Below are 20,599 nucleotides of genomic sequence, written 5' to 3'. Positions count from 1 at the left end.
CTCTACCATGATAAGCTTCACAATGAAGGGGACCAAAATTTTGCCTCCTCAAAATGTGCTTTTTGTGATACTTATTTTAAGTTGGTTATTAAGAAAAAAAAAAAAGATTCAGGAATAAAACTCACCCTTTCCTGCCTAAGATATTAAGCTGGAAGGGCTGCTCCAGGTAAGGAATCTTAGCATATCTACCTTCACATTAGATAGGAAGGCTCCATGCAGGGAAAGGTGAACTAGATTCACCCCTGTTCCCTAATGCTTCTGGGTTGTCTATTAGGAATTTTCCATGTGTGTTTCATTCTTTCTGACTACCTGTAAATTGCCTATTTTCCCCATCTGCAATCTCATCCCTGCCCCCTTTCTTCTTTGTTCATAGAAGCGCATAAACCTCAATTGTCCAAGGCCCCTAGGAGTCTCATTATGGCACCCTCAAATGTTCATTCATATAACAAACTTTGTACATTTTCTTCTGTTCATCTACCTCTGTTTATTTTATTATTAGACCAGCTAGAAGTACTTTGAAGTGAGAGGATAATTATTCTTTTATTCCCCACAAACCTATAATAAACAATAGTATAGTTACACATATTTAACTTTCATCTAGATTTATAAATTATCATTTTTAAAAATTTGAGTTATTTCTCATCTCAATTTCTCCATGTGTGTATATGTCTGTTTTTCTGTGTGAAATGTTTTAGCTGAATTATTTGAAATTAAATTTCAAAGATAAGTACATTTCATCACCAAATCTTTCAGCAGGTATCTCTTAAGAAGAAATTCTTGCTTGTACATAGCCATAACAGTATCACATCATATCCAATAAACTTAATATCAGTAAAATATAAATAATGTTATCTAATATACAGTTCCTATTCAAATTTCTGTAAGTATCTCTATAATAATTTGCCTTTAATTTTTTTTTTTTTTTCTGAAGCTGGAAACGGGGAGAGACAGTCAGACAGACTCCCGCATGCACCCGATCGCCGGACCGGGATCCACTGGACATGCCCACCAGGGGCGACGCTCTGCCCACCAGGGGGCGATGCTCTGCCCCTCCGGGGCGTCGCTCTGGCTCTGCCGCGACCAGAGCCACTCTAGCGCCTGGGGCAGAGGCCAAGGAGCCATCCCCAGTGCCCGGGCCATCTTTACTCCAATGGAGCCTTGGCTGCGGGAGGGGAAGAGAGAGACAGAGAGGAAGGAAGAGGGGGTGGAGAAGCAAATGGGCGCTTCTCCTATATGCCCTGGCCGGGAATTGAACCCGGGTCCCCCGCATGCCAGGCCGACGCTCTACCGCTGAGCCAACCGGCCAGGGCCCTGTCTTTAATTTTTAATTTGAATACAATACATATGATAAAAGTATGTTCATATACATTGCAACTTTTTGAAAGTGTTAGTTTATGGGGAACTTCCTGATATATTGCTAACTTGCACTGGATATATTAAAATAAGCTATATTCAAGTAACAACATTTTCTATAGGTGTAGTAAATGTAGACTATAAATTGACTTAGTGGTTTTCACTATGTTCTTTCTCCTTTGTCTACCGGATCTATCCAGATTTTAAACAATGATATGTTAAAATATACCATTATAATTCTTTTTATATAAAGCTTCCTTGAATTTTTTTCATCTTTTTAAAAATTTTTTAAACATACCTTAAAATAAAGAACATAGTATAATAAATTTCCCTGTATCCTTTTACTTATCTTTAATGACGATGAATATTTTATATCTTAAACACCTTCTCATTCAGTTATGTTCCTATGAGTAGCATTTTAAAGCAAATCTTAGATACCTCATCATTTTATCTGTAGAAACTTTAATATCAATGCTTAACAGAATATATGTGTATATTCACACATACACATACATTACACATATTAAAATGCTATTACTAAACTGCCAAAATTAACAGTGATTGTTTAATATCATCTACTATCTAGTTTCTAATCATTTTCCTGATAGTAGTTCCTGAATGTATTTTTTTAGTTCATATTTTTCAAATCATGATCCAGTCATGGTCTCTACATTGCATAAGTCTCTCTTCATTTACATTTTTGCATGCCATTTACTTATTAACATCATTTTTTATCATTTATTTGTGGAGTGTCCCACATTCTGTATTGGCCTGTAGGCTTTCTCTTGATGATGTCTAAACTACTCTTCATTCACCCAAATCTTCTATTTACTGATAATAGTTAGCTTTAGGTGTTCATCTTGTTTTTCTAAGAGTACTTCGTTCGTGGGACTGTAAACTTACTCTTGCATCACATCAGGTCCATGTACATCTGGGGATTCTGCTTTCAGAGAAGCTGTGGTTGATCGGTGTGTTCTAGTTGTGTCAATCTATAAGGTGACCAATCGTCCTCCTTTAGGGAGGATAGTCCTTCTTTTGTAAGTTCCATCCTCCCTCAAAAAGTGTCCTCCTACATGTCCTCCTTTTTGATATTGGAAGACTAATCTGTAAATGTCCGTATTTGATTGATACAGAGTCGATCCATTGTGTGTGATGTGACGTATTTGTATCTAAATGAGTACATTTTCTTACAATTATTATTAAAAATTAAGACATGTAAGCATAATTACAATATAAAATATTACAAATATTTTATTATGAATTTATCATATTATAGTGTACTATTGTTGCAATGAATAAAATATTTCTTTTATTTATGATATTGTTTTCTTCAATTTATTTTTGTCCTCCTTTTCATTATAAAAAAGTTGATCACCTTATAATCTAACGATTCTTAATAAAGTTTCCCATCAAGTCTTCACCTCGTTGTTTTATAATTAATTAATGAATCTTGCCTAGCTGCATTATTTCATTGGGAGTTGTGAAATGATGATTTTCTAAGTGTAGGCTTTTCATATTTGTTAGTATAACTTTTCTATGAAAAAAACTTTTTCCTCATTATCAATTTAATTACACAAATCTTTGAAACTTATTTATTTTGTTCAGAAAAGGAAGAATAAATACTTGATTTATTCTCTTTATCAACTTACATATGTGTATATATATGTGTGTGTAGATATGTATATCTGTGTATATATATCTGTACTATATATATATATAGTAGCATATATATTTAGCATTAAATATTATGATTATTTAGTGTACCAAACTGAAACACTTAAATTTATCCTTGACTCTTGCCTTTACCCAAGCTAGTAACAAATTCAATGAGTGTGTCCCAGAAACAATTATTAACCCAAACTCACCTCCTCCATTCTGTCTTTGTTTTGGTGTGTGCACTATTAATCTGTTTTAGATTTTTATAGTTACCTACTATCTTAAATCTTCTATGAGCTTTTCTTTTTTTTTTCTTTTTTCTACATTTTTCTGAAGCTGGAAACGGGGAGAGACAGTCAGACAGACTCCCACATGCACCCGACCGGGATCCACCTGGCACGCCCACCATGGGCGACGCTCTGCCCACCAGGGGGCAATGCTCTGACCCTCCGGGGCATCGCTCTGCCGCGACCAGAGCCACTCTAGCACCTGGGGCAGAGGCCAAGGAGCCATCCCCAGCGCCCGGGCCATCTTTGCTCCAATGGAGCCTTGGCTGCTGGAGGGGAAGTGAGAGACAGAGAGGAAGGAGGGGGTGGGGGTGGAGAAGCAAATGGGCGCTTCTCCTATGTGCCCTGACCGGGAATCGAACCCGGGTCCCCCGCATGCCAGGCCGACGCTCTACCGCTGAGCCAACCGACCAGGGCCCTTCTATGAGCTTTTCAAAAGGAGAGACTTTGCTTAATTTATCTTTGAATCCCAAAATTTAACAGTATTTCATACACTCAAATATTTGAATTTAGATGCTCTAAAATGTTTTTTGAATGAATAAAATCCAAAAATCATTTCATAAATAAGTATAAAACACCTTTGTTTTTTTTGCTTTTGTCATCTACTCTTAAGTCTCCCATTTCAGTGAAGAAAGAATTCCTGTTAAATTTTTTTATATTAATCTATGTAGTAATGCTATAAGAAAATCAGGTAAATTTTATTATTATTTTGAGAGGGAAATAGGAAAAGAGAGAGAGACAGGAACATTGAGGTGTTCCTGTATGTGCCCTGGCTGGGGAATTGAACTGGTAACCTCCGTGTTCTAGGATGATGCCCAACCAACTGAGCTATTTGGCCAAGGTTTAAATTTTATTGATTTTTTAGAACTACAAAGAGAGGAAGGGAGAGAGAGGGGTGGAGAAGGGAAGCATTCACTTGTTGGTCCACTAAGTCATGCATTTCTTGGTTGCTTCTCATATGTGCCCTGACCTGATTCAAACTCACAGCCTCATCATTTTGGGTCAATGTTCTTAACTAATTGAACTAACTTACCATGGTCAAATCAGGTAAATTTAAATGTCCTAAATATTGTGTTTTGTCTTGGACTGAAATATAGTTGAAAAGTCACCAGGACATCTGAAATATAATATACTCGGGATGGTTTGGTCGCATTGAAAAAAATAAACTTCTCTTCAAAATCCAGAACAGATTTTGGCTAGAACTAACTTAGTTTCAGTGAGAGCTGCTTTGTATACTTTTTTGAACAGGACATGTGAAGCAAAATGTCTACAGCAAACTGGGGAAACTCAGCCTAATAAACCAGGACAAATACTTCAAAAATACAAATGATTACAACTCTGGGTGAGAATTTCTCTTCTATGATTGTCAATCAAAAGAAGGTATTCGTCTCAATTTCTGAAGCTGTTTTATGTCAGAAAATTAAAAAAAGACATGAGAAGGTATAGTGAAGGCCTTGGAGAAACCATTTACTGAGGCCAGGGAGATGGTTTTGAATTTCATTTCTAGAAAAACTAGCTAAATCAACCAGGCAGGTTTGGATGTAAGTATATACTATATAGTAGTAAAAGGTAATACCCAGGTTTGCATAGATAGAGATGGATTATCTAAATGACTTAAATCAATTTATTTTATCTAAATATGCCTTTGCTTTTCAAAATGGCAAATAACTTGTTATCAACAGTGGCACTCAAGAATAGGTTTGTTAAGAGATTTTTTTATAAACTGATTTTAGGATTAAATTAATTAAAATGTACTTTTAAGGAAAGAATTCTTGCAATGGGGAGAAAAAGATCACAAATATGTATATGTAGCATTTGGCCTGTACCTTTATCTTTAGGAATCTATTTTCAAGCAAGAATTAGTCAATGTGTTTAAAAAACATGAGCAAGAAATGAACAAGGATGGTGTTATTTGATCTTCATCCCAGAGTTCGTATAAACCTTGAAATTTTGTAAATGATGATAGCAGTAAAGGTGATAAAGGTGTCTTTTTGTTTTAATGAGGTGTGACTGCTTTTTTTAAAATTTATTGTGTTTACATAGATTCTAGTGTCTCACCGAGTACATCCCCACCACTCCTGTGTTCCCCTCAACCTCCCCCTTGCCCCCTTCCCCTTCTCCCTCCCCCCTTTCCTCCAGGATTTGCTTTCCTGCTCTCTATAACGCTGTTATGTATATATAATTTCACCAATCTCTTTCCCTTCTCTGATCCCACCTCTCATCCCCTTTCCCTCTGTTCACTTTCCCTCTGGTCCCTTTGATCCCGCCTCTGTCTCTATTGTGCTCCTCAGTTCACATTGTTCATTGGATTCCTCAAATGAATGAGGTCATATGATATTTTTCTTTCTCTGCCTGGCTTATTTCACTTAGCATAGTAGTTTCCAGAGGTGTGGCTTTTGAACCACACATAAGGATGGGGGCTGTTGCCTGAAGAACCAACTATGTGATTAGAAGTTTGGAATTTTCAGTTTCCCTTTACCTCAGCACTTCTGGAAGTGTGATAGGGCTATAGATTGAATCAGTTGCCAATGGTCAATGATTTAATTATGCCTATACAATAAAGCCTTTATAGAAATCGCAAAACACTGAGTTTAAAAAACTTCTAGGTTGATGATCATGCGGAGGTGCTGGTGTGGTGGTACATACACTTGGAGATGGAAGTTCTGCACCTTTCCCCACACCTTGCCCCAAGGGTGTATCCCATCTGGCTCTTCTGAGTTGTACCCTGTTATAATAGGATACAACTAATATAATTCTCTAGTGAGTAAATGGCTTTCTTGAGTTTTGTGAGCACAAGCAAATTAATGCAAATAAATGAGGGGTTCATGGGAACCTCTCATTTTAAGCCACTTGTTCAGAAGTACAGGTAGCAACCTGGGCTTGTGACTGGTGTTTAATATCCAAGGTTTTGGTTTTTGGAACCTCATTCTAGAGCTGGTTCATCAGAAGCATGAGTGACAACCTAGCCTTGCAATTGGTATTTGAAATAGGTGTGGAGGGAGAAGCAGTCTTGTAAGTCCAAGCTCTTAACTTGCAGGTCCTGACACTATCTTCAGGTGAGTAATGTCGGAATTAAGTTTAATTGGAGGACACCCAGCTGGTACTGAGAGTTGCCTAGTGGTGGGGGGAAATGCCCACTCTCTCCACATTAAAGATCTCAGAATAAACTGAGATGGCCATCACATCATTTATAACCATGAAAAAAAAAAAGCAAACACTGGAAACAAGTGGAAGTTCCACAGTATGGCAAATCTTTTAACCAGAGTATATGAGAATATGTCACTATTGTAATAAAAAATAATGTAAATATGTTTGGATGTAAAAATACACTCAAACATAGAGACATGTACTTATTTATGAAAATTCCAACTTGTTGGCTCTTCCAAATGGCCATCATCAACTTAGTGTTTTTTGGTTTTTTTTTTAAACATAACAGCATTTTTTTTTTTATTTATTCATTTTAGAGAGGAGAGGGAGAGACAGAGAGAGAGAGAGAAGGGGGGGAGGAGCTGGAAGCATCAACTCCCATATGTGCCTTGATCAAGCAAGCCCAGAGTTTTGAACCAGTGACCTCAGCATTTCCAGCTTGACACTTTATCCACTGCGCCACCACAGGTCAGGCCAACTTAGTGTTTTTAAAGTAATTTTATGAATTTATTTACTTTTGTTTAATTAGGTTTTCTATAAATAACTTTAATATATACAAGTTAATTTTTATGTAATCAATAAAATGAAATATTCTAAATAATTTTTTCAAATATGTAAACAAACAAAATAATATGCTCTATATCAGTATGGATGCTCTTTAACTTACCATGGGATTGTGTCTGGATGAAGCCATTATAAATTGAAAATATCATAGGTCAAAAATGTATTCAGTACCCCTAACCTGTCCAACATCACAGCTGGGCCTAGCCTACATTCAATGTGCTCAGAACACTTACATTAGCCCGCAGTTGTTCAAAGCCATCTAACACACTGAATATACTGAGTATTGGTTGTATACCCTCATGGTTGCCTGGCTGACTGGCAGCCACTGCCCAGAAACACAACGGAATATCATCTCGCATATTGCAAGCCTGGAAACAATAAAAAGTTAGAATTTATGAATGTGTACTGCTTTAAACCCTTGTAAATTCAAAAAATCATAATTTGAACTGATGTTTGTCAGAGACTGTCTGTAATTGATAAACCATTTAAATATTCTTTCCATGAGTTGTAAGAATAAGAAGTGACTATTTCAACCTTCTAAATAGTCTTGTACCATGAGAATACCAAGAGTGAGTCTTACTGGGGTAATATAAAATTTATTTCTTCCAATACACTCACATAATTAGAATGGTAGTTAGCATTTCTTAGCAAAATTCCCTTCCCTATTCCCCCTCCCTCTCCCCTTTCCTCCTTCTCCCACTACTTCTCCCTCTCTTTCTCTTCTTTTTCTCTCCCCTCTTTCTCTCTACTTAACTGCATGTATTTGCAATTATATAATTTAAAACTTGTCATAAGGTAACATGAATTCATTATGGATTCCTTTTACTGTTGAAGAAATACAATAACTTTAAAAAAAAAAAAACTAAGACCTTTCAGCTATAGTGTCCATTTTGCCAAAGTTATTTCTTTAAAATCCAGTATATAATTTCAGGTTTTCTTTTCCAACACTGAATTTTCCTTGAAGAAGAAATGCTAATTTTTCAGGTCTACACTACAAGTGTGGCAATGTGATATGTCAAAGAAAATTACAACAAAATGAACAACTTTATTTTTCTGCTCTAGTGGTAAAACCTAGAAAGAAAGCTTTGGCCAAGGACTATATCTGGTGACAAGATCATTGTAATATCAATAACAAGGAACTATCAATATGTATAATTGCTAGTGGTACTAGGAAAATTTCACAAATGTATTTTAAAAGTGAGATAGTTGAAGTGACATCTGTATATTCTTCCTCACAGTTTAAGCTATGCTTTGTCATATTTCCTTCAGGGTGTAAAATGAGAGTGTACTTTTCATAGTCTTAAACTCCTACTTTTATAACCTAGGCATGAGGAAGGCAATAGAAAGTAGAGGTGCTAAGCAGATATAGCAACTACAAAAAAAGACCAATAAAATATTATTAATGTCTTTATATTCTTATAAATATGTATGAATAATAAATAAGAAACCATAAAAGACTATATTGTGTCTGGCCTTAACCACAAGAAGGCAAATATGCCCACTTATTTACAATTAAATACTTTTTCAGGAAAGAAATAAAATTTCTTGAAACTTAATTCAAGCTGTTCTTCAGTTGAGTTTTCAAAAATAAGTTGTTAACAATGATGTCTTTCCAAGCTGATTTTGTGATCCTTTTCCTGCATCTGTTTTGCCTTTAGTGACTCTACAGTGGAATAGTAATGACACTCTTCAAACACAGATCTTCTGAAATGCCATATGCTCTATGATTCTTAGAATAAGAAACAGTTTTACATTACCAATTATTTGTTGTTGTTTTTCCTGGTGGTATCACTCATGGACATGTGACTATTACTTTCTGCAGTCCATCAACGCTACTGAAGAGTTATTTTTAAATAGTTTGAGAAAATTAAATCTTATTTTAAATGTACCAGGGGAGTTTGTTATTACTAAGGACATTGTGATAAACACTTCTTTAAAGTGAAATATTTTAACTTATTTTTGCAGTTGTGACTTTCTATACCATTATATAAAATTAGATGCAAATACACTGGATGGAATTTTGAAAATAATGTGTAACACTAAAAAAGCAGAAGCTTGTTAAATAAAAAAAAGCCAGCTAGTTTTCCCCCAAATGGCCTCACATTACCTTGGTGATACTACCATAATCGAGTTTGACCTTGAAACTTGCAGGAGCAGAAATGTGAATTTGTCAGCACTATAAGACTAGATCTCAGGAGTATTAACTATGCTCACACATTCTTGTAGCAAATCAGAATACCAATTTAATTATAATTATTGAGCAATATTGCTTTTATATAAACTAGAATAGTTATGCAAACATGAGAAAAGCATTCTTTCCTCAAAAGTGAAGGCCATTTTTTGGAATCTAATCCTTATCTTACAGTAATTGTGGTACAGTGGAGCTCAGAATAAGGAGATTAAATAAGGGATATCATAGAACACGTTTTTCTCTGGCCTTCCTTATCCTCAAACCTCAGAGACATTGCTAATTAATCATTGCTAATTGATCAATGCTAAATGATCAACTGATCCATTAAGCTCAGATTAAGCTTTAGAATCCTTTGCGACACATTACTCCTGGAAGCCACCTCAATTGATTGAGGTTGGCACAGGATTTGACAGCTGTTCTTGGGCAAAGCTTTCTGCTCTGTGCCTCAATTTTCTTATCTATAAAACTAATGGGTTCGGCTTTTTCCTCCTAGGTCCTTTTCTGCTCTATAAATAATTGCTGGTTTGAGCAAATCACTTTGCTGTGGTTGGCTGTAATTCCTATATCTTTAAAATGAGGTTACACTGACTATTAAAAATACTTTCAGGTAGATAATTCTTAATTTTATCTGAAACCATATAAGGCAGAGCTTTTGTATACCCATGCTAATGATTAAGAAACTGAGACACAGCCTTGGCCAGTTGGCTCAGGAATAGAATGTAGGCCTGGAATGGGAATGTCCTGGGTTTGATTCCTGGCCAGGGCACACAGGAGATGTGACCTGCTGCTCTCCACCCCTCCCCCTCTCCTTTCTCTCTATCTCTCTCTTCCCTTCCTGCAGCCAAGGCTCCATGGGAGCAAAGTTGGCCTGGGCACTGAGGATGGCTCCATGGCTTCCGCCTCAGGTGCTAGAATGGCTCTGGTTGTAATGGAGCAATGCCCTAGATGGGCAGAGCATCACCCCCTAATGGGTATGCCAGGTGGATCCTGGTTGGGCGCATGTGAGAGTATGTCTCTCTGCTTCCCTACTTCTCACTTAAGGAAAAAAAAAAAAAAGAGGCCTGACCTGTGGTGGTGCAGTGGATAAAGCGTCAACCTGGAAACGCTGAGGTTGCCGGTTCAAAACCCTGGGCTTGCCTGGTCAAGGAACATATGGGAGTTGATGCTTCTTGCTCCTCCCCCTTCTCTCTCTCTCTCTCTCTCTCTCTCTCTCTCTCTTCCCTCTCTATAATGAATAAATAAAATCTTTAAAAATTTTTAAAAAAAGAAACAGACACAAAGCAATTGCTAGTCACTGCCTTGCATGTTCTTTTGAGTCATCTGTGTTCAAATATTGGGTTGGAAAAAGAATGCCTTAATGAATAATGATGTCAGTTCTGAGGGAAGAATGTGGGAGTCATGGCCATTTCTGATTTATAGATTAATTACTATCACAAGTATTTCATTTACTAGAACAGTAATTATCTGCCAAGTCCAAGCACGAAGAAAAACAGAGCAAGTTTCAAGTCACATGTACTATTTTTTATAAAGTGTTTGTCTCTGTAAAATTAGGCATATTTCCATTATGCAGGCTTAATACAGACAAAGCATAACTGTTTTGTGTTATCATATTTATTGTCCATATGCATCTACAAATAGCAAATATATTTTAGTTATAGAACCTCTAGAGCATTGTGAAATAATCCACTTTAATAATGAAAAAGATATCTCATTACCAAGATGTGTTCTTTTTATAATTCAGGGGCTATGATTCTTTACTTACTAAAACAATTTCACAGAATATAGATCCCAGTTCCCTGAATCAGTCTGGTTAAGGGAAAAAATATAAAGTTCTGATTGCCTTAAAGGAGCAAATCTTTTGACGCAGATAATGGTTCAGTGTAGAGTCATAATTCATTCTTCATAACTTTGCTTTTTTGTTTTGTTTTGTCATCTTAAATTTTTTTCCTTCCATTTGATTTTTTTTATTTACTTCAAGAGGAGTATTCATTAAGCATGGTTATTTAAAAGAAATTAATCTTCTCTTTATTTACCTAGACTTTCTCTCTTGCACAAGATAGATGCCGTGTATGATTAGAATGAATACCGCCATATTAACTTAGTAAATGTCCTCACGGCCCATAAAGGGTGGTTGCCCTGAATAAAGAACTCGCAGGCCTCTCTGCTGCCTGGTTGAGCTACAATTTACATTTTGTATGTTATGGGCTGAAAAAATTTTAATTTAATATATAAATGTAAAACTTCAGCTTCTACTTGCTACAATATGTATTCCATGATTTTATTTATTTACTTATTTTTATCATTGAAGATTGTATCCTGTGAATTTATGCGATGAAAACCCACTGTATGTAGGGAGTGACTCTGTTAGGCATTGGGAAAGGATGAAAATGGTTTGAAATAAATAAAAAAGCAATTACTTAAGCCTAGGAAAAAGATACTACACATTAATTCAGGAGGCATTTAACTTACTCAGGGCTTTATTCCAATGAACTGTGGTTCCCTTTTCTCTCTCTCTAATATATGCCAAATGAAGTGAGCAGAGACAGAGTGCTCTTTTACACCCTGGTAATAAGGAGTTAGAAGTCTGAGGACTTGAGAAAGCTGCCATTAGGGGAAAGATGGAATCATGAAGATGGCCCTCGTTCTATTTCTAGTGTTGGACACTGAGGGCAAAGCTTTTAAAATTGTGGCATAACCAACTGCAATAGCCACTAGGCAGATTGGCTGGGGCTGAGTACAGTTTCCACAAAGCTCATGATTAACATGATCATGGTTTAAAGGCTACAACCAAAGTTCCTACTTCCAAGGCTTCTAACCAATATTGAGAGAGGAAAAAGAATATATGGATGCTTTCACAATTACCACTACTAAAAAAATAAAAAAATAATAAAAAAATTAAAAAAAAACAATTACCACTTCCATTCTTCATTCTTCCATGACCCACTTCACATTTTCTTCTAGCTTATCTCCCTGAATGTCTCTTTTCTTAGGCATTTCAGCTCTGGATCACTCTTTCCTTCTCCATGGACTCACCGATTAATAGAATTTTTTCAGTCCTATTGAAAAAATACCATTTTTCAAAGGGGTATCTTTTCAAAAGGAAACAGGAACTATGAAGCAAACTGAGTGAAGAAAAGAGTGAAGCTGTGCTGAGAAATGTACTCCTACAGTGTCAGGGTCCATCGGGATTTGGGACATTCTAACAGACATTATAATTATTTTCCCACCCAATGTTTTGAATATAAATTTCTCTAGAAATTTTACTCTTTTTAAAATTAATTTCCTCTATGATTGCTGGATATTCTCACTAATTTCTCTTTATTCTTTGATAATTCTCTCTCTCAGCCTGATTTCTCTTGCTGTTCTTTCTACTAATCTTGGTGAATAAAAAGTCTATTTCTTTTCCTTATATACATTGGATGTGTTTCTAGTTATTACTACACTTCTTAAGTGGGTTTTGTGTCCTAGTTCTTCAAGTAGTAGTTTCTGTGTGCATGTCTAGCTTCTTCTTTCTGTTTCTCATGGTCAGTTTACTGGGCATTGCTTTGGGAATCAACGGAAAAGTATGTGGGAATTTATTGACACTACAGTACTTTGTAAAAAAGAAAGTCATAGTTTCACCTGGCAACTATGTTTTTTTTTGTTTTGTTGTTGTTGGGTTTTTTTGTGTGTATGTGTTTTAATGGCCTTTTTATAATGCAGTATAGCTGTTTTAATGTTAATAATCTAACATTGTATAGCCTTTGCTTCTGTAAAAGAAAAGAAGGGCTGTCTTGACTTTCCTCAAAGCCATCATTCCATGAATGATGACAGTACTATGACCAGGACCATCAAATCTTGAATCAGTTACATACTTGTGAAAGAATCATTAGCAACATGAAAATCTGGCAAATGCTGTGTCATTAATAATATTTTTTAATTTTTCTTCAAATGTGCCTATTTGACCAGCAAACAGAAGAAATATACTTTGTTTCTTCTATTAATTTTAAAGGTTAGTGCGGAAGTGCTTTAAGACCCCCAGTTTGAGTATACAATTTTTAGAAGAAAAGAAAGTTGATAGCATGGTAGCTTCTGGAACTTTTGTATATGATCCCTAAATATGCTGAAAGGTTCAGTTATATGCAAGAACATTTTCTGTTGGGCATCATCTGTCTAAAAGGGCAACAAGTCTGATACTCTGTTTTCATTTTTATTGCTTTTATTGGGTCTTAACTTTGAAGAAACCATGTTAAAGGGATTTTTGAAACTGAATTATAATTTACAAAACTTATTTTTTAATTACAAAAGTGATCAAAAAAAGTAAAATTATGGTGGGTATATTATTTATAAAAAAAATAAAAGGAAAATATAAAAATACATAAAGTCATTCATGATAGCTAAATGTGTAAGTATCAGTGGACTGTTTCAGAGAAAAGATTAAATATTTTATATTTTACTTCTTAGGAATTTTAGAAGATACCTTCTTGATAATCTTTTGAAGATTTACAAAAATAAAAATTTCTAAACTTCTTTTCTGTCAAATGTATAAGAACTTTCCTAGGCTTTTTTCCTTGATCCCAGAGCTATGATTAAGTTCTACTCTGGAAAATATTACTTAGTTTCTGTGATGAGACAAGACTTACATCTTGTTCTTTATGATATGTCCAGGGATTACTTAACTTATGTTTTATGGCCATAATTAATTATATCACTTCAAAGCTGAACAGTACATTAAGAGTTACCTTGGAAATAAACAGCAGGATACAATTATACCAGATATTCTGAATACATAAGTACCAAAGCCACTACCAATAAGAACTGTAGACACTGAGAAGAGGGTCAGAAAATTATAGACTGTGTGCCAAATTGGGTCTATCATCTGTTTTTGTATGGTCCCAGAGCTTAGAATGGTTTTGCATTTTTAATGGTTTAAAAGAAATAATAATATTTTATGACACATGAATATGATATGAAATTCAAATATTAATGTCCATAAGTAAAATTTTATTGGAACACAGCTATGCTCATTCATTTCTGTGTTGTCTATGACTCCTTTTGTACTATGACAACAGAGTTGACTAGTGGTAGGAGAGCGTCTCTGGCCCACGAAGCCTAAAATACTTACAATTTAGCCTCTCTCAGAAAAAAAAAAAAAAAAAAAAAAAGACAATTTATTCTGTAGACACTAAAGGCTTCTATATCAAAGGCGACATCAAAATTATCTGTGACTTGAATAATGTATGGTATACCTGTATATCACATAGACATAGATCATGTAAAGTGACATACTTTATGCTGTGAGGATGTTACCCATTCAGTGCTCACTTCTGGGCAGTAAAACATTTATTGTAGGACTCCATTAGGAATTCACCTAATCTACTTAGGTAGGATTCATGCATTACCTGTGCAATTGGGAACATTATTGAACTTCTCCAAAGGTTTTATTATATCATTTAAAGAATAGGAAAATAAAATTAGTTACATTATAACATTATCTTTAAGAATAAATGATATCTTATCTCTATTTTGTACCATGTTTTATAAATTTTAAATGCTCAGAAACTTGATACTCTTTTTTGTTAATTATAGACAACTATAAGCACATAGCAAAAAATCTTTAACTTACAAATTTATGAACACAACAAAAGACTTTTCATATTATCAAATCTGTATGAAAGAATGATAATTATGTCTAGTTTTTACTTTAAGTGTATTTGTATACAACTGTATGTTATAGCAGATTTCTGATTTTAACTTTTAATTTCTTTTCATGTAGAACCTCTTATGAAAGGAAAGGAATATTTAATTTGGTGTCAATTTTTTCTTTCTTATTTTCAGTATCTATAATAAATTTTTGCCTGCCACTGCCATTTATCCTCATTCCTCATTGATGAGAATAATAGCTACCAAAAATTCTCTTTCAGTGTCTTGGACTCCAGTAATTCAAAATTTTCATTTTAGATATACAGTCCTTATCAATTCTTTTCTAACGAAGATTCTGTTTTCTTTTTTTTTATTTATTTATTTTTAAATTTAAATTTTTTGTGACAGAAATGAAAAGCATCATTTCTTTGTTGAGGCACCTAGGTGTTCATTGATTTCTTTCTAATATGTGCCTTGACCAGGGGCTACAGCAGACCGAGTGACCTCTTGCTCAGGTCAGCGACCCTGCGCTCAAGCTGTTGAGCATATGTTAAAACCAGAGGAGCCGATGCTCAAGTTGGCAACCACGGGGTTTCAAACCTGGATCCTTTGCATCCCAGTCTGACATTCTATCTACTGCGCCACCACCTGGTCAGGCAGGAAGATTCTGTTTTCATCTGTAAATTTAACTTATGCATAAGTGATTTTTAAAATTCAATTCACTTGGTCCTAGAATTTTTTGTCTCTGAAAATTTCCAAGCGTCAATTTTTCGTCATTGTATATTTCTATGGATATCAAGCAAGATATATGTTTGTTTTATTTATCAGTAACAGACAGTTCCAGTTGAATCTAAAATTTAAGAACTTTATGAAAGTTAATTTGCCAACATATTAACATTTTAAATGGGTATAAGTAGCTCATACACTTTGTATTTTAATTTTTTATGACAGTGGTGTAGCCAACATTGACAGTGAGGTGCCTTGTCTCTTATGACAATTATTTTCAATAAGCAACACAAATATAAAATGTGTTCATAAAGTCATGGTGCACTTTTGATCAGTCACAAAAAAGCAACAAAAGACGATAGAAATGTGAAATCTGCACCAAATAAAAGGAAAACTCTCGTAGTTTCATACTATTCAGTGCAGTTCAATGTGGGCTCACACACAGATTTTTTAGGGCTCCTTAGGTAGCTATCCCGTATAGCCTCTACGTCACTGACAGATGGCCTACCAGAACGGGTTTCTCCACCAAACTGCCGGTTTCCTTCAACTGCTTATTCCACCAAGAATGTTATTCCTATGTGGTGGAGCTTTGTTATAAATGCGCCGATATTCATGTTGCACTTTGGTCACAGATTCGAATTTAGCAAGCCACAGAACACACTGAACTTTCCTCTGTACCATCCACATCTCGACTGGCATGGCCATAGTCAGCTCCACTGTATAAACGGTATTACATCATCATCTGCGCATGTGCACATACTGCCACATCATCCTACAGAAACTGGGAGGGTTTTCCTTGTATTTGGTGCAGATTTCACATTTCTATCATATTTTGTTGCTTTCCTGTGACCGGTCAAAAGTGCACCATGACTTTACGGACACACTATATATGCTCATTAAAATTATAAAAATATATATATTTTTAATACCTCCTACAAAAATGTCTGCACTAACTACATATTATATGAGGAGTCTAATTAAATCTTATAACATTAGAAAATTGCTTGAAAAATGTAAATTTTTAGGGTTTGCACATCTTGTATCTTCAGTTGAACCAAAAACAAAAACAAAAACACGTTCATTTCTTTTTTTTATACATTCCAGAATATATGATTGACCCCCCCCCCCCTTTGACTTGATAGAACAAATAAAACAGCATGTATAAGTAGAAGCTGCCATGGTAAGACTTGCCTGATGAAAGCATGTTACTTCCACCTTTTAATCTCATAGTCAGCATTATGGTGCTGCAATGACCAAAAATAGTGACTTGGATCACTTTTGCTCATGTTATTTCTAGAAACATAAGAAAAGAGACTAATACTACAATGTTTACTATATGCTAAATTCTATAATCTAACTACACCATTTTACTTTATCTTAAAATATATTTATAAAGTAGGTAATGTGGTCATCAATTTACAGGTGTAGTTCCTGAATTTAGACAGGTTAATTAATTTTGTCTAAAATCACATAGCTAGTGAGTGACATCTAAGATCTCTTTTATTAAAAAGACATATCTTTTGGCCCTGGCCGGTTGGCTCAGTGGTAGAGCGTTGGCCTGGCGTGCAGAAGTCTCGGGTTCGATTCCCGGCCAGGGCACACAGGAGAAGCGCCCATCTGCTTCTCTACCCCTCCCCCTCTCCTTCCTCTCTGTCTCTCTCTTCCCCTCCTGCAGCGAGGCTCCACTGGAGCAAAGATGGCCCAGCGCTGGGGATGGCTCCTTGGCTTCTGCCCCAGGCGCTTGAGTGGCTCTGGTTGCAACAGAGCGACGCCCCGAGGGGCAGAGCATCGCCCCCTAGTGGGCATGCCGGGTGGATCCCGGTTGGGCGCATGCGGGAGTCTGTCTGACTGTCTCTCCCCGTTTCCAGCTTCAGAAAAATACAAAAAAAAAAAAAAAAAGACATATCTTTTAAACATCATACCTTTTAATATGTAAACTTTCTCCAAAGAATATTTTTCTTAAAATTTTTCTTCCTTTATCCATTTAATTATTTAAGATTTGTTCTCTGAAATATATCATATAACAAAGAAAAATAAATATATACAGACACAAAACGCTGCTAAGCCCTTGTGCACTTGACGTGTGTGATTGATTCAGTCAGTAAACTGAGTAGCAAATCAATATAATGGCATTGTCAATATTAATACTAACAATTATGATAACAATTTACATTTGCACACTAACTGCCCTTCTTTGCCGTACTATAAGCCAGTATTCTATCCTGTCTCTGGAGTGATTCCTGATCTTCCAAGTCCCAAAATATGATTCCTACAAAAAATCACTGGAAAGATTGGTTTTCTACAAAGAAAGCTTAAGAGCAAGTTTGAATATTCTTGAAGAATCAAACACATATCAATGGTAACTTTATGTTCCAGAATTAAATCTAAGTTGTTTGGTAAATGGACCTGGAAGGTGACAGGCTGGTATTTGTTGCTTTGGATTATGTGAGTTATTTCTCCCTTAGCAACATTTGACCAGCACAACATGCTCTGGTTCTGGGGCTTGTTTACAGATGTCATTTGTACATCCATTTTTATTTAGATTATATTAATGGCTGCTCTTGATTGATTAGGAGCTGAGTAAGGTGCTGGACAGATTTTACTCCATGTTGGGACCATGCTCTTCTCTGACTTAACTGCATTAAACTTACAAGGTAACTTACTACTCATATTTCAGTTTATTGCTGAGTTCAGAAAAAGTATTTGAAGATTTTGATGGGTTGTAGAGGCTTGATGATTTGGGGTAGAGCATCAACTGTATAGAAGGGCTGGCTCTTAAATTTACACAAAGCTAGTATTTCTTTCAGTGTGAAATTGACATCTGAAGATTGTGAACTAAAATATCATAAGGCCAGTCAAGAAATATTCACTTATCTAAGTCTCTGTCTTTGAATCACTTGTCTCTTGATTAGTTATAGTGAGTAAATGTGGTAAACTATATAAATGCTTATTGTGACAAATGGCATCTCTAATTGCTTTATCTATATATAGCTAAGCGTTTGCCATCACATGTAATATAATTTTGATTCCACTTAGAAATGCATGCCTGGCCTTCAGGGAGTATGTGGTCTAGTGGTCCTATACCTCTCTTTATACAACTCAAGCCATATATGGAGTTAATTGGTTATGGCTACTAAATGTGGTGGTGTAAGTGAACATAAGTGAAAAGGCATTGAAAAATCTTTAGCTCTGCAGCTATTTCTTCTGAAAACTAGAATGTAAAATACACGGGGTAACCTGTGAAGTTAGTATAGATCAAACTAAAATTAGAGTGAAGACTCTGAACTAGAATGTAGCTTTCCTGAGACCCTTTGAAAATTTTTTCCCCCTCCACTGCTCTCCAAATTGGCTTCCCGGCTCATCTGATTAGTTCACAAGTTCTTCCGTATGAGAAAGGTCCTTAATGCTGATTGTGAGTCACATGAGCTACTGCTACCCTTGTGTGATTTTTGTTTTTTGGCACTTCTTGCTGGGGGCTGCTCTCGCAGGATGTAGCTTCATCACATGGAGCTGCCTCTTTTAAAAAGTGTGATGTACATCACCTACAGACAGGTAGCTCAGCTGGTTCCGTGAAAAGACAAAGCAGTTTTATTTCTCAGCCTGAGGCCTCAGCACTACAGACAGCCCTACAAGCTCCCTCTTTAATGCTCCAAGATAACATCCCAAGCACCAGACGGGTCTGGTAAGTCCGGGATAATTAGGACAGTTCCTGTTCAAGAGCAGCCTCCTGGCAGGAGGATTGAGCCTTGATGGAGTGCTGTCATGACAACAGAAAGAAGGGGATGGTGGGATTACAGAGTATCTAGCTACTGTGTTAAGGAAGCCTGATATCTGTCTCTGTTTGTGTGGCAAATGAGACAGAGACAAATATTTCTGGGTGAAAATCCTATTCCATTGCTTAGATAACTTGTGGGGATTTTTTCTTCTGTGTAGTATTAGGGAATTGGGAGAATCTAGAAAGTCACTGGTGAAGAAGAAGGTCAACTGCCCAAATTGGGGTCAGAGCATAAGTATATTATTTTCAAGAGTTAATGTAAGAGAAACTTGGCAAACATTTCATAATCTGTCATTTGAAGCATTCTTATAAAAAGGTAGCATCAATTATATTTATATAATTATAAATTATTCCCTGAAGCATCAAAATATTTTCCATGCTTGAAATCCTGCAGATGGTACTCACAAGTACAAATACATTGTATTTATTTGCAGCATATCAGAGAGCACATCAGTAATTTGTTGTGGATGGCATATGTGTCCCATTACATGGAAAGTGACAAAATAATCACTTCTTGGGTATAGTGTCAAATGCAGTTTGGTCATTTCATTTATTTATTTTTTAATCATGCATGGAGACAGAGAAAAATAGGGCTTGAGTTTATGCTGAAAAGACATTTAGGATTGTATTTAGATTTTGTCCTTTCTATTTAAGAGCCTTTCTATTCAAGTAAAAGGTAACTTTTGGGAGAAATTTAATATTTTAAAACCAAAACTCTTTAAAAGACTAGTCTAATTACTCAAATGTCTGAATATTATTTTTTTCTAGCATACTTGGGGAATTTATATTTTATGGCATGATGTGCTCTCTGTTATTTTCATACACCACAGTACTGTGGCTCCATCAGTTTTTCCCAAGATAAAAGCTTCATCATAATCTCCCACTCTCTTTAATTCTCCTGTGGGTACAAAACAAAATCATATTCTTCAAAGATTATGTTGGCAGTTTTTTATTCAATCAAAAGGAAATCCTACTTCCTTCGATCCTCAATATTTCGTATTTACTGTCTAAAACAGTGTCAGCCCTAAGACTTTGCACTTTCATTTTTTCTTTATCTCTGGTTTACTTCATGTTTGGCAGAGTAATGATGTAAGTGACTTGTTTAAAAACAAGTTTTCAAGTTTTGTCTTTAAAATACAAAATCAGAAACCCTTGACCCAGAGTCCAGAAATCTGTAAGCTTCCCTGGTAATTCATATGGACAACATGTTTTGAGACCTAGATAACCTATATGTTCAAAGAATTTTGCTGTCATGAGCCAAATTACCTGAAAGGAATG

General features: G+C 35.6%; 1 protein-coding gene across 19 annotated transcripts in view; it reads left to right on the top strand.

The window, feature by feature from the left end:
- The window catches only part of PTPRD (protein tyrosine phosphatase receptor type D), a 2,469,774-nt gene that overhangs the window by 815,498 nt on the left and 1,633,677 nt on the right, over window positions 1–20,599 (top strand). The window contains exon 1 of one of the 19 annotated variants that reach the window (XM_066368140.1): window positions 19,159–19,228. The exons of the other annotated variants lie outside the window; for them this stretch is intronic. The gene's annotated coding sequence lies outside the window, so the exon portion shown is untranslated. Of the gene's footprint in view, window positions 1–19,158; window positions 19,229–20,599 lie in introns of those variants that run through there. 19 annotated transcript variants of the gene reach the window in all.

This window comes from Saccopteryx leptura, chromosome 2 (genome assembly GCF_036850995.1).
Source record: "Saccopteryx leptura isolate mSacLep1 chromosome 2, mSacLep1_pri_phased_curated, whole genome shotgun sequence".
In the NCBI taxonomy this organism is placed as follows: domain Eukaryota; kingdom Metazoa; phylum Chordata; class Mammalia; order Chiroptera; family Emballonuridae; genus Saccopteryx; species Saccopteryx leptura.
Note: the sequence above shows the minus strand (reverse complement) of the source record. Positions and strands in the feature narration are given on the sequence as shown.